The sequence below is a fragment of the Cyclopterus lumpus genome, chromosome 1 (genome assembly GCF_009769545.1).
Source record: "Cyclopterus lumpus isolate fCycLum1 chromosome 1, fCycLum1.pri, whole genome shotgun sequence".
NCBI classification, from domain to species: domain Eukaryota; kingdom Metazoa; phylum Chordata; class Actinopteri; order Perciformes; family Cyclopteridae; genus Cyclopterus; species Cyclopterus lumpus.
This window is the reverse complement of record NC_046966.1, coordinates 11,398,370-11,410,094: the sequence shown is the minus strand read 5'-3', so window position 1 is coordinate 11,410,094 and position 11,725 is coordinate 11,398,370.

Sequence of the window (11,725 nt, the reverse complement as noted above, 5' to 3'; positions counted from 1 at the left end):
GTGGAAACTTCTCACGAGACAACAAATACTACACATTATCTGGAATAAAAAGCTTCCACTAATCCACACTTTGATGGGGAATTCTTATAAGCCCTCAAGGATCTGGGAAAGTCCCTGAAATACTATTCAGGGGCTACTTAGTGTCCGTGTAAAGCACACACATAGTGCTTTGAAAGCGGCGCTAATGACAGTGAGTGAAACAGTGAAAAAAGCAGCAGCTTGTGTGAAATCATACGAGAATGTCATTAAATTGTATCATAATCATCCCCGTCGAGGAAATGGCTGCAACAGGAATACAACCGAAACAGTTTTCTGAAGAAATATGAATAAACTATGACTCACGTCAACAGCGTGCTGCCATTTAGTATGAACTTGATGAATGAAACTGCTGACCCTGATGTGCGTTGTTGTCTTCCGTTCCTCGGGTCGTCGCAGACAGCCGCTGATCTGAGTGGCTCACACTAATTGGTTGCATCTCATCCAGATGAATTGCCAAGACACAAGCTCAGCGCGGCGTCCAAGGACCGCGCGCATTGAGTGACAAGCACCATTTTTGAGCATCTTAATCTTGAGACTCTTGAGGAAAGTCATTTTAACAAGAAATGTTACTAACAAATGAGTACGATATCACTTTTGTTAATAATAATAATTTTATTGTTATTATTGTGGACGCCATGTATATCAGCCTTGAATAGTATTTCCCCTCAGTGATATTTTGTATTATAGTGTTAAATCTGGCAAAAATATTCCTGAGATAACACATTTATGTTTCAGGTGCACACTCTAACACGGCCAATCTGTTTAGCTAGAAACTAAATGTGCATATGTCAGCTTCTTGTTAACTGTATTTCACCCTAGCTATTGTCATTGTGAACTATTTCATTAATTCAACATGATTTAGATTCAATGGCCCTCATGCTCAACAGTGTCTTCACCAGCAGTAAACAATATGACCCATGAGTATTAGCCATTGTCACACTTCAAACCCTCACAGGTTGCTGTTGAATGCAAACAAAGCAGGTTGGTTTTCTTTGTTAAAATGCCAATTGCACAAATTTCAGTATCCAGTAGAATAATGGACAAGGATATGGACAGAATAGCTCAAGAATGGACGCCTGTTGATCAGCAAAGAGAGGGGACAGAGTTGCACATTACAGGCCAATAAAAGAAGATGATTGGGCACCTACATGCCCAGTAACGTTAATAATGACACTGTAGCTCGGCACGGCGGCCACATAAACCACATGCACGCGCACACACACACACAAGATGGCAGACGCAGTACTAAATCTAATTGAACACCCATCGAGAAGCACAGGGACAAAGAGTCCAGTCCGTGTGAGCCCTGATACCAATTTCTATTCCACAGATGAGAAGTGATTCAACTGTATTGTTATTGGCCCTTGTTGAGGAGAAACTGCTGCAGGTGAAGGCCTGAGTTGACAATGACTGCTGAACTATACTGGGATTCTCTTCTTCTGGCTTCACACAACATCTTTTTGTGACAAACAATTCTATTTTTTTATCTTAACTTACAAAGCAACTTGCGGAAAGTAGACTGTTCATCTGTGTGCAATGCGGGTGTTTCGGTTTAACGAGTGACCGTGTTATCTGGTGGCTTTTAGTGGAATTTATCCGTGTGTTACTTAGGCAAGGTAAATGGTTGGCGTTGGTAAATAAACAAAGGTGCACATTTATCTGAACTGATGAAATTAAATTCAAGGCTTTCTACTTGGGTTTTCACCAGCTGCCGATGCTCTGTCAAGTAAAGCATCTGCTCGCTCAGAATGACATACCAATATGATGTGAGCATGTGCAGTCCATTTCGGAAGAAAAAAAAATATTTCAGAGGACACAACCATAATTGCACCTACAATATAAAGGCAGTAAGCCATTCTGATAGGTATTCCTACCTGGCAGAATAGGCTACTCTTAACTACATTTATAGAGGGTGCATCAGACTAGTACTACTTTCTGAGTGGGTAGCATATGTGTCAGAATACCGCCAAGCAACTAAGTCACATGCGGCTGAGAGACACCAATGAACACACTTGGCATTTGTTTGAGTGAAACACTGGCTGTACATCCGGAGAGAGAAGAGGGCCTGCTCACAATCTGGCATTTTCTAAATGTACTGGATGATCCAGCAAAAAAGGAAACCTTCCAAATTGGCTGAATCTGAGTGTCAAGTGGGTGGACCTCGGCCCACTAGATTCACCCACTTGACACTCCATGTGACTGGTGTATAGAAGGTAAGCCAGAAATTAATATTAGTCTTATATTCTCAAGGCAGTCACAAACACAACTCCAAAGGGATGCTCAAGTTGCTCTTTGACGGGGTGCATCAGTAACTGGCTGAAACATTAGCAACAATACCTTGAAAAGATATAAATGTAAGAGTATTTCTGCCCCCTGTGATCAAAATAAATACCTTTTTACCAGCAGACATTCTGACATGTCACAGCTGAAAGGAAATGGCGAAATTACTTGCATGTCCAAAGCTATCCATCCCATTAAAATGTCTCAGAAAGTCATGCTAGTAGGCCAGCATGCACATTACCAGGACCCTAGAAGTGGCACAAACAGACATCCACCTGTGATGCGTCAAAATGAGCTGTGAACGGGACAGTTTAATCCTTTAAAGAGGGTTCAGTTCGGGAACTGTACCAGGTATAATATCAATAGTTTAACTGTTACTTCAATATTATTTATAACAAACACCTCATGACACCACCCAGCTAAATTCCAGCTCACACAAACACAGTGTGGCTATTACTTTAGCATCCTAACACCAGATCTGTGTCAAGCTGCCATGTAATTTGCAGTGGTTATAGTATTGATGAATGATGTGTCTGGCCTATTATGAGCTAACAATGGAAGCTAGATTAAATTAATAATAATCTATTTGAATCAGTTCTGTAGTTAGAGTTAAAGTTAAAGTTTACAATTCTTAACATCTTTATGAAAATATTCTCACCTTAACTAACACTGCCCCCTTGAGGTGAAACCATAAAACAATCAAGTAAATTTCCTTCCAGTCAAACTCTTTTCATTATTATCTCAACAAAACCTTTTACAGATTCTGACCAAATGACAATTACACCCCACCTCTTCATCCTCCCTCCCTCCCGAACAAACTAATGAATTCCCACTAAATGTAGATGTATTGGAATATCTTTCAACTCAGAAAATAGTCAGCGGGCGTTTTCATCAAGTCAGCCACAACTGAGAGAAGATGAATTAAATACAGAATAATAATTGGGGTCCATAGTTTTCACAGTGCATTACACAGCTCAGTGGTAAGACAAGGAGCTTATAAAATGACTATTCGGCCTTATCTTTCCCAGTTTAACTCAAGGTCATGACAGACCCTTTGTAGATATTCTAATTCATTTTTCCTTCTGTGGATGTCAGTCTTCTTAAATCTAATGCTCACAAACTTATCTTTAAAAAATAAACACTTCTGAAGGATATTCCCCAGCATACAAACTAGGCTATCATTGATGTCTGATTTAGACATGTTAATAAATGAATCAACTATCTGTTATCTCCTAATGTTCCCACCCCCCCCACAGCAAAAAAATACATTTCTTGTCAAACAGTATTCGAACCCAAATGTCCCGCCTCCTATGAACGCCCACTTTCCCAAGCTGAAACTGACAGAAAGTCAATCTTGCATCACACTGAACAGCTTATGAAATACCATAAGAAGAAGAGTACATTGCAGTAACTCGTGGGTGTCACATGATCGGCTATGACATAAAGCATTTATTAGCTTGTCAACAGCGTTGGCTGTCGTTCAATCACAGTAGTTACTCAAGCCCACGTTTGTGATGGCATTTATAAGTCAACTCATTTTACTGTCAGATCTACTGGGTCAAATACAAGTCAAAAAGATTTGGAGCTTGTGAAATAAAGTTCAAAAATAAATATAATATTCATTACAAATTTACAAATTACGCATGCAACCAGTAATACAAAAGTTCAAAATCTTATTGATTCTCATTTGATTTCACATTAATCAATTAAATCAAACTTAATATATTTTATATATCCAATACTGGAAATTATGATTAGATCTTATACAAATTGTGAACGATTAATTGACCAAAATGCTGGTGAGACACATGATCATCATCGTTGCCTCACAGTTAGAACTGATATCAAAAGCATTCGAGTGATTTTAAAACACAAGCAAAATATTTTTGTTGACCTAGATAAATTAAGTATAAAAATGGCTCATATTCTATCACAAATATTAACACTTTTCTGAAACAATGAGTTCTGGAGTTCTAAAAACAGAAGAAAGCAACCTGTAAAATGTCAGCTCAGTCCAGTGAATCTGATTGGCTGATGAGGTGGTGGTGGTAATGCAGGTCGAGTGGTTCGTGTTGGGCTTCACTCTCAAATCACATCTCAGTGCACTAAACAGTTCACGAGCACCCACAATAAGCCACTCCAAACATTAAGAGGTGTATTTGGTGAACCAGCATCTACTCCAGAGCTATGAGGAAAACGTGTGAGTCGTTTGGGCCTCACAACAGTGTTTTCCAATAAAGAACAGCAATTCAAGCAGATACCTCTCCATCTCTGTCCAGGGGAGGGAAGTTGAAGAAAAGGGACTGTCCCAGAGAGACGCTGTTGATTGGATTGTCCAGATTGTCACTTTTGTAAAGCTTCACCTGGACAAAGTAATAAAACGTCTACATTGTTAGTTCTGTCCCTTCCTGCTGTTAGAATTGCAGGAATGTTCAATAAAAAAAAGGACCAAAGTAGACAGTAGGGATATTTAAGCCAAGTAGTCCTACCGATAGTGTTGCGAGATGTTCAGAGGATGTGTGGACGTTTCCACTGAGGTCAAACTGGTTGATTAGCCTGAAGACGATGATGTTGACCCCTTCAATGTCAGTACTGCCGACCTGAACGGGAACACGGAGCTTAATGTACAAATACAACCCTGGGCTCACTCCAAATGTGAACTGTGGATAACGCTGCCTACAAGTCACTCGGTGTGATAATAACAGAGAATTAAGTGGATTTAAAAGGCATTTCCAGCCTTGCCCGAGAGATTAGGAAGCCTGCACTTTTCAAACAAGCTAGAATTATGAACCAAGAGGTTTAAAAGTGCAATGGGATTACCGCTGCTTTTGTTCTGCAGAGAGAAAGGACCCATGTGATGAGACTGCAGATAAGTTATAATCACAGCGTTCCCACCGTTATGTTAACAATTCAATTACAGATGTTTTCATACCCTCCCATCCAGCTTTCAGTGCCAGGTATGAAAGGAAAAGCACTATGGCATTGACAATGTTGTGTTACTAGTTAGACTGGAGGATTAAGAGCGTTATTTAAGTCGGGGGTCAAAAATCTCTCAACAATGTCCATTTAGTAGCTGTTCGGGAGCTTTTGATCATATCTCATGAAATTCATCAGCAAATGGATGAACTTTGACGCTCAACTTTTCAGCAGTGAGAAGCCCTTAAAGTGCACACTGAAAATAAAAGTGAATGTCTAATATCCCATGGTAATTAGGCAAAATCCATCTGCTGATGAAGATCATCTGATATAATCAGCTCCAGATCAGGTTATTAAAGGTGAGCAGGCCAGTGTCCTGATTCAACAGATTGGAGTGAAACTGTCCTCCACTCAGAGACAGGAGGACGCCTGATGGGAGAAGACCATCTTTAAATTAATCAGTCATGGCTCAGATTGCGAGAGCCAAATTGTGAAATGGTGAGTTTAATGTCTCTGAAATGATGAGTTGTGATGTGATGTCTCTTTTTCTATTCCAGATACAAAAGAAGGATGAATAAGGACACAAAACTCGTCAACGTTGAACAAAAGATTCAAAGCAATTCATCACACAGTCTAAAAGAGAAACTAACACTGATCATTTGTGGCAGGATCTCATGGTCTAATTGCAGACCTTTTTCTAAAAGGCAATATAAAAGGTGACACTGACAGTGCACAACAAAGCAGAGACGTGTTCTACAATTGTATTTTGTAAAAACAAAACAGGTACGGACTCCAGCTTTTTATTGTGTCATTTCATATTCACTTCAAACCACATACTCATTGAAAGTAGTAAATGTGAACAAAAAGCAGTAATTCTAAGATATTCTGGGTGAAAGTGTCTACTAAAGGAGTGCAGATGCAAAAGAGGCTGGTGAATACTGAGATGAAACATGTATGGGTGTCTTATTTTCACATTGTTAACTTCTGGTAAGGTTAGCCACCGTACCAGCTTAGCAGCTAGCGATGGCTTCCTTCTCTTCCTCTCCCCTTCCTGCTCTCTCTTGCTCAGTGTGTCACATGTATAGCTATTCCTCTGCCTCCCTTAATGATAACGGTACATGCAATAAGTGTAGTTAATTTGCTAGATTGGAGGTAGTTCCCAGTGGGTTAGATGCACGGCTCCACACCATCGAAGCTCAGACGTTATTTATCAGATCGATCTCAATTTGTATTTGTAAACGATGAAGCCTCGATATTCACGGAGTTCCACAAGGTTCTGTGCTTGGACCAATTTTATTTACTTTATATATGCTTCCTCTGGGCAATATTATCAGCAAACACTCTACACTCTACACTAAACTTTAATTGTTATGCATATGATACTCAATTATATCTATCGATCAAGCCAGAAGAAACCAACCAGCTCGCTAAAATTCAAGCACGTCTTAAAGACATAAAAACATGGATGACCTTCCTGATGTTAAACTCAGACAAAACTGAAGTTATTTTACTCGGCCCAGAACACCTTAGAGATCAATTATCTGGTGATGTGGTTTCTGTAGATGGCATTGCCCTGGCATCCAACACCACTGTTGATTAGAGGAGTGGCCTTGGAAACGGCTGTATGCCCTGGTGTATATTTGGATAGCTTTTCTCCCATTAACCTAGACCAATTGTCTTCAACGGTTTCTACTTCTAAACCGTCTACCTGTCTCTTGGACCCCATCCCAACGAGGCTGCTTAAAGACGTGTTGCCTTTAATTGGCACCTCTCTGCTGGATATTGTTAATGTGTCTTTGCTAACAGGGCATGTACCACATTCCTTCAAAGTAGCTGTAATTAAACCTCTCCTGAAAAAGCCCACTCTTAATCCAAAGGTGTTGGCTAACTACAGACCAATCTCTAACCTTCCCTTCCTCTCTAAGATCCTTGAGAAAGTAGTCGCAAATCAGTTGTGCGACTTCCTACATCAGAATAGTTTATTTGAGGAGTTTCAGTCAGGATTTAGAACACCACAGCACAGAGACAGCACTGGTGAAAATTACAAATGACCTCCTAATTGCGTCAGATAAAGGACTCATCTCCGTACTGGTATTATTAGACCTTAGTGCTGCGTTCGACACCATTGATCATGACATCCTATTACAGAGACTGGATCAGTCGATTGGCATTTCAGGTACCGCACTAAGTTAGTTTAAATCCTATTTATCAGATCGATCTCAATTTGTATTTGTAAACGATGAAGCCTCAATGACCACCAACGTTATTCACGGAGTTCCACAAGGTTCTGTGCTTGGACCAATTTTATTTACCTTGTATATGCTTCCTTTGGGCAATATTATCAGGAAACACTGCATAAACTTTCATTGCTATGCAGACGATACTCAATTATATCTATCGATCAAACCAGATGAGACCAACCAGCTTGCTAAAATTCAAGAATGTCTTAAAGACATAAAAACATGGATGACCTGCAACTTCCTGATGTTAAACTCAGACAAAACTGAAGTTATTTTACTGGGCCCTGAACACCTCAGAGTTCAATTATCTGGTGATGTGGTTTCTGTAGATGGCATTGCCCTGGCATCCAACACCACTGTAAAGAATCTCAGCGTTATCTTTGACCGAGACTTGTCCTTTAACTCCCACGTTAAGCAAATCTCAAGGATTGCATTTTTTCATCTACGTAACATCTCAAAAATCAGGCACATCTTGTCTCAAAAAGATGCAGAAAAGCTGGTTCACGCGTTTGTTACTTTCAGACTAGATTACTGCAACTCCTTATTATCAGGCTGCTCTAATAAGTCTCTTAAATCCCTCCAGTTGATCCAGAATGCTGCAGCTCGTGTACTCACAAAAACTAAGATAAGAGATCACATTACTCCTGTATTAGCTGCTCTGCACTGGCTCCCTGTAAAATCAAGAATCACATTTAAAATTCTTCTCCTCACCTACAAAGCCTTGATTGGTGATGCACCATCATATCTTAAGGAGCTTGTAGTACCATATTGCCCCACTAGAGAGCTGCGCTCACTAAATGCGGGGCTACTTGTGGTTCCTAGAGTCCTAAAAAGTAGGATGGGAGCAAGAGCCTTCAGTTATCAAGCTCCTCTTTTATGGAACCAGCTTCCACTTTCAGTCCGGGAGGCAGACACAGTCACCTCATTTAAGAATAGACTTAAGACTTTCCTGTTTGATAGTGCTTATAGTTAGGGCTGAATCAGGTTTGCCCTGGTCGAGCCCCTTGATATGCTGCTATAGGCTTATAGGCTGCTGGGGGATGTTTTAGGATACACTGAGCACCTCTCTCATCTTCTCTCTCTCCTTATGGATGAATTTACATCTCTCCATTGCACCTTATTAACTCTGCTTCCTCCCCGGAGTCGTTGTGACTTCACGTCTCATAGGGTCCATTGGACCTGGAGGTGTCTGATGCCTGGTGAGCCGGCCTCCCGCGTTGGCCCTGCTGATGCGCCGCCCCCCCTCCTCTCTACCTCCTTCTGTTTCATGGATTGGAGGTCCATTCATACATTGTCATATTCATGTAATGTGTTTATGTAACTTTGTAAATGCTGTTCATTCTGTACACATGACATCTATTGCATCTGTCCATCCGGGGAGAGGGATCCTCCTCTGTTGCTCTCCTGAAGGTTTCTTCCCTTTTTTCCCTGTCAAAGGTTATTTTTGGGGAGTTTTTCCTATTTCGATGTGAGGTCCTGGGACAGGGATGTCGTATGTGTACAGATTGTAAAGCCCTCTGAGGCAAATTTGTAATTTGTGATATTGGGCTATACAAAATAAACTGAATTGAATTGAATTACAATACTCTCCCACGTACAAAGTAAATGACATGCATATGATGATAACAGATCATAGTACAGAATTGCATCCAACTTAAAGCAAAAATATATAATTGATCAAACCTCATATAATGCAACGAGAAAATAGGTCGTACAAAATATACATTTCTTCACTTTTGACACGTCAATGCAATATGGTTTCAAAATCCTGCCTATAAAAAATATTACAAAGTCTAATGTGGGCTTCAGTAATGTCAACAAATATTTATTATGCAACATGAATAAAACAGTATTAATGACTCATCATTTTTTTTCGTACTTCTATTTAGTCGATAATTAGGCTCCAGCTTTCAGTTGCCATGTATTCATAAAGTTTTGCTGTGGGCAATGTCGGAACCCATCCGCTATCTGTCTGACAACGGATAAGCCTCTAAGCGATGTAACCATCCAATGTAACCAGTGGATATCTGGGCCCAGGCGTTTCCATGCACTGCTCATTGTTAACAGTCGATTAGCAAGTTGAGATACGGAACCAGAGCTGGAGCAAAGAGACCATGTGTTCGACCGGACTGTTTCACAAGCAGCCAGTTGAAAAGCTCTTTTCAAACCGATAGCAAACTGAATCATTGTTACACGATTTCGGTGGATTCTGAGATTGCATTTTGGCCAATGCATTGCGCCTCTTTTGTACTCCACATGGACTGTTTACCTGCATTCCACCAAAGCCTGCTCAAGCGTGATTGGTCACCACTACAAATGCAAATTAAACGCTTCAGATACCAACATCTGCTGGCTGATCGCTAGAAACAGATTCCTCAATTTAGTATTAAAAGTATGGCAAATTAACTATAGATGTGCCTATGGTTGTACATACAACTATCACTTGATTCCTTTGAAACTGAAGAGACGGTAACCTGCATGAGGGGCAGGTCTGGAGCTCTTTATTAAAATAATTTTGATGAATCAGTCTTGATATTTACTAAATGTGGGAGACACCAGAGCCCCCAAAGAAAACTTGTACACAGACAATACACCACAGTTCACTTGCATAACACCAGCCCTGCTTCTGTAGATATTGGAGATGGCTTTGCCCACATGAGAAGAACCTGCAGGTGGCGCTCCCATTTTGTGGTGGTTTCATCAGGTGATCTTTGACAGTTACAGTTTTCCAGTGCTGGTTTCCTTAATTTCCTGCAGATCATATTTCTTACACAGGCCCTGGGAAATTACCATGTCAAGATTTTTGAACATTTTTGGGGTTGCATCACAATCTACACCCTTGACTTGGCTCATGTTCTTTCAAAGAGAAGCTTTCTGATGGCCTCAGTTTGCAATTAGCCAGTTCACTTTAGCTTTCATAAGTATCCGCGAAACCAGGTCCTCTATGAATATTACAATGGACATTTTGTTTTTTCCTTCTTCTTTTGGTCTTGCATCATGTTTCGGTGGACGCTTCAGGTTTACTCTCAATCACCTCCTTTCCATTTATTTATTGGACACCTTTATTCAGTGTCCTCTTATAAGACCTTAAAGGTTTTTAGTTTAACAGAAGTAACTGGTGAGTTTTTAATTAATTTTGTTCACCTTTCTTCTGTAGTAAACATGTCTTTGTGTAAAACAGGCCTTCTAATTTAACTGATGATGCCAAAGCAACTTATCTGAATATTTTCTACTACAGTAGTCAACTGCCGTATTTTATAGAGCAATACTATTAAATAAATAAACGTCAACCCAACCCACCTCGTGACCTTCATGCTGGGGACACCAGCTACATTTACGGCTGGTACAAACACATTGGCGCAGCGAATATTACCATTATCAGCCATTTTAGCAACCTAACGCCAGACAATTAAAACAAGTCAGGAAATTGTGTAATATCAGTTTTTAGGTGAACACTGAAACCCCAGACTAATTTTCAAGCCATTGGGCTAAAAGAGAATATACAGTCCCTCCTGAGAAATGTACCGACCTCAAGACACTGGCCCGACTTCAGTTCATTAAAATCATAGCCGTCTGCAGTCTGATACATTTTAAACTATCAAAAGGACAGAAAACAGAGGCATTGGGACAGAAAGATTTAACATCTTTATGAAAATATTCTCACCTTAACTAACACTGCTCCCTTGAGGTGAAACCATAAAACAGTCAAGTTAATTTCCTTCCAGTCAAACTTTATTCATTATCTCAACACTTATTTTGTTTATAGAATTCTGACCAAATGACAATTACACCCCACCTCTTCATCCTCCCTCCCGAACAAACTAATCAACTCCCACTAAATGTAGATGTATTGGAATATCTTTCAACAAAATAGTCAGCGGGCGTTTTCATCAAGTCAGCCACAACTGAGAGAAGATGAATTAAATACAGAATAATAATTGGGGTCCATAGTTTTCAGTGCATTACACAGCTCAGTGGTAAGACAAGGAGCTTATGAAATGACTATTCGGCCTTATCTTTCCCAGTTTAACTCAAGGTCATGACAGACCCTTTGTAGATATTCTAATTCATTTTTCCTTCTGTGGATGTCAGTCTTCTTAAATCTAATGCTCACAAACTTATCTTTAAAAAATAAACACTTCTGAAGGATATTCCCCAGCATACAAACTAGGCTATCATTGATGTCTGATTTAGACATGTTAATAAATTAATCAACTATCTGTTATCTCCTAATGTTCCCACCCCCCCCA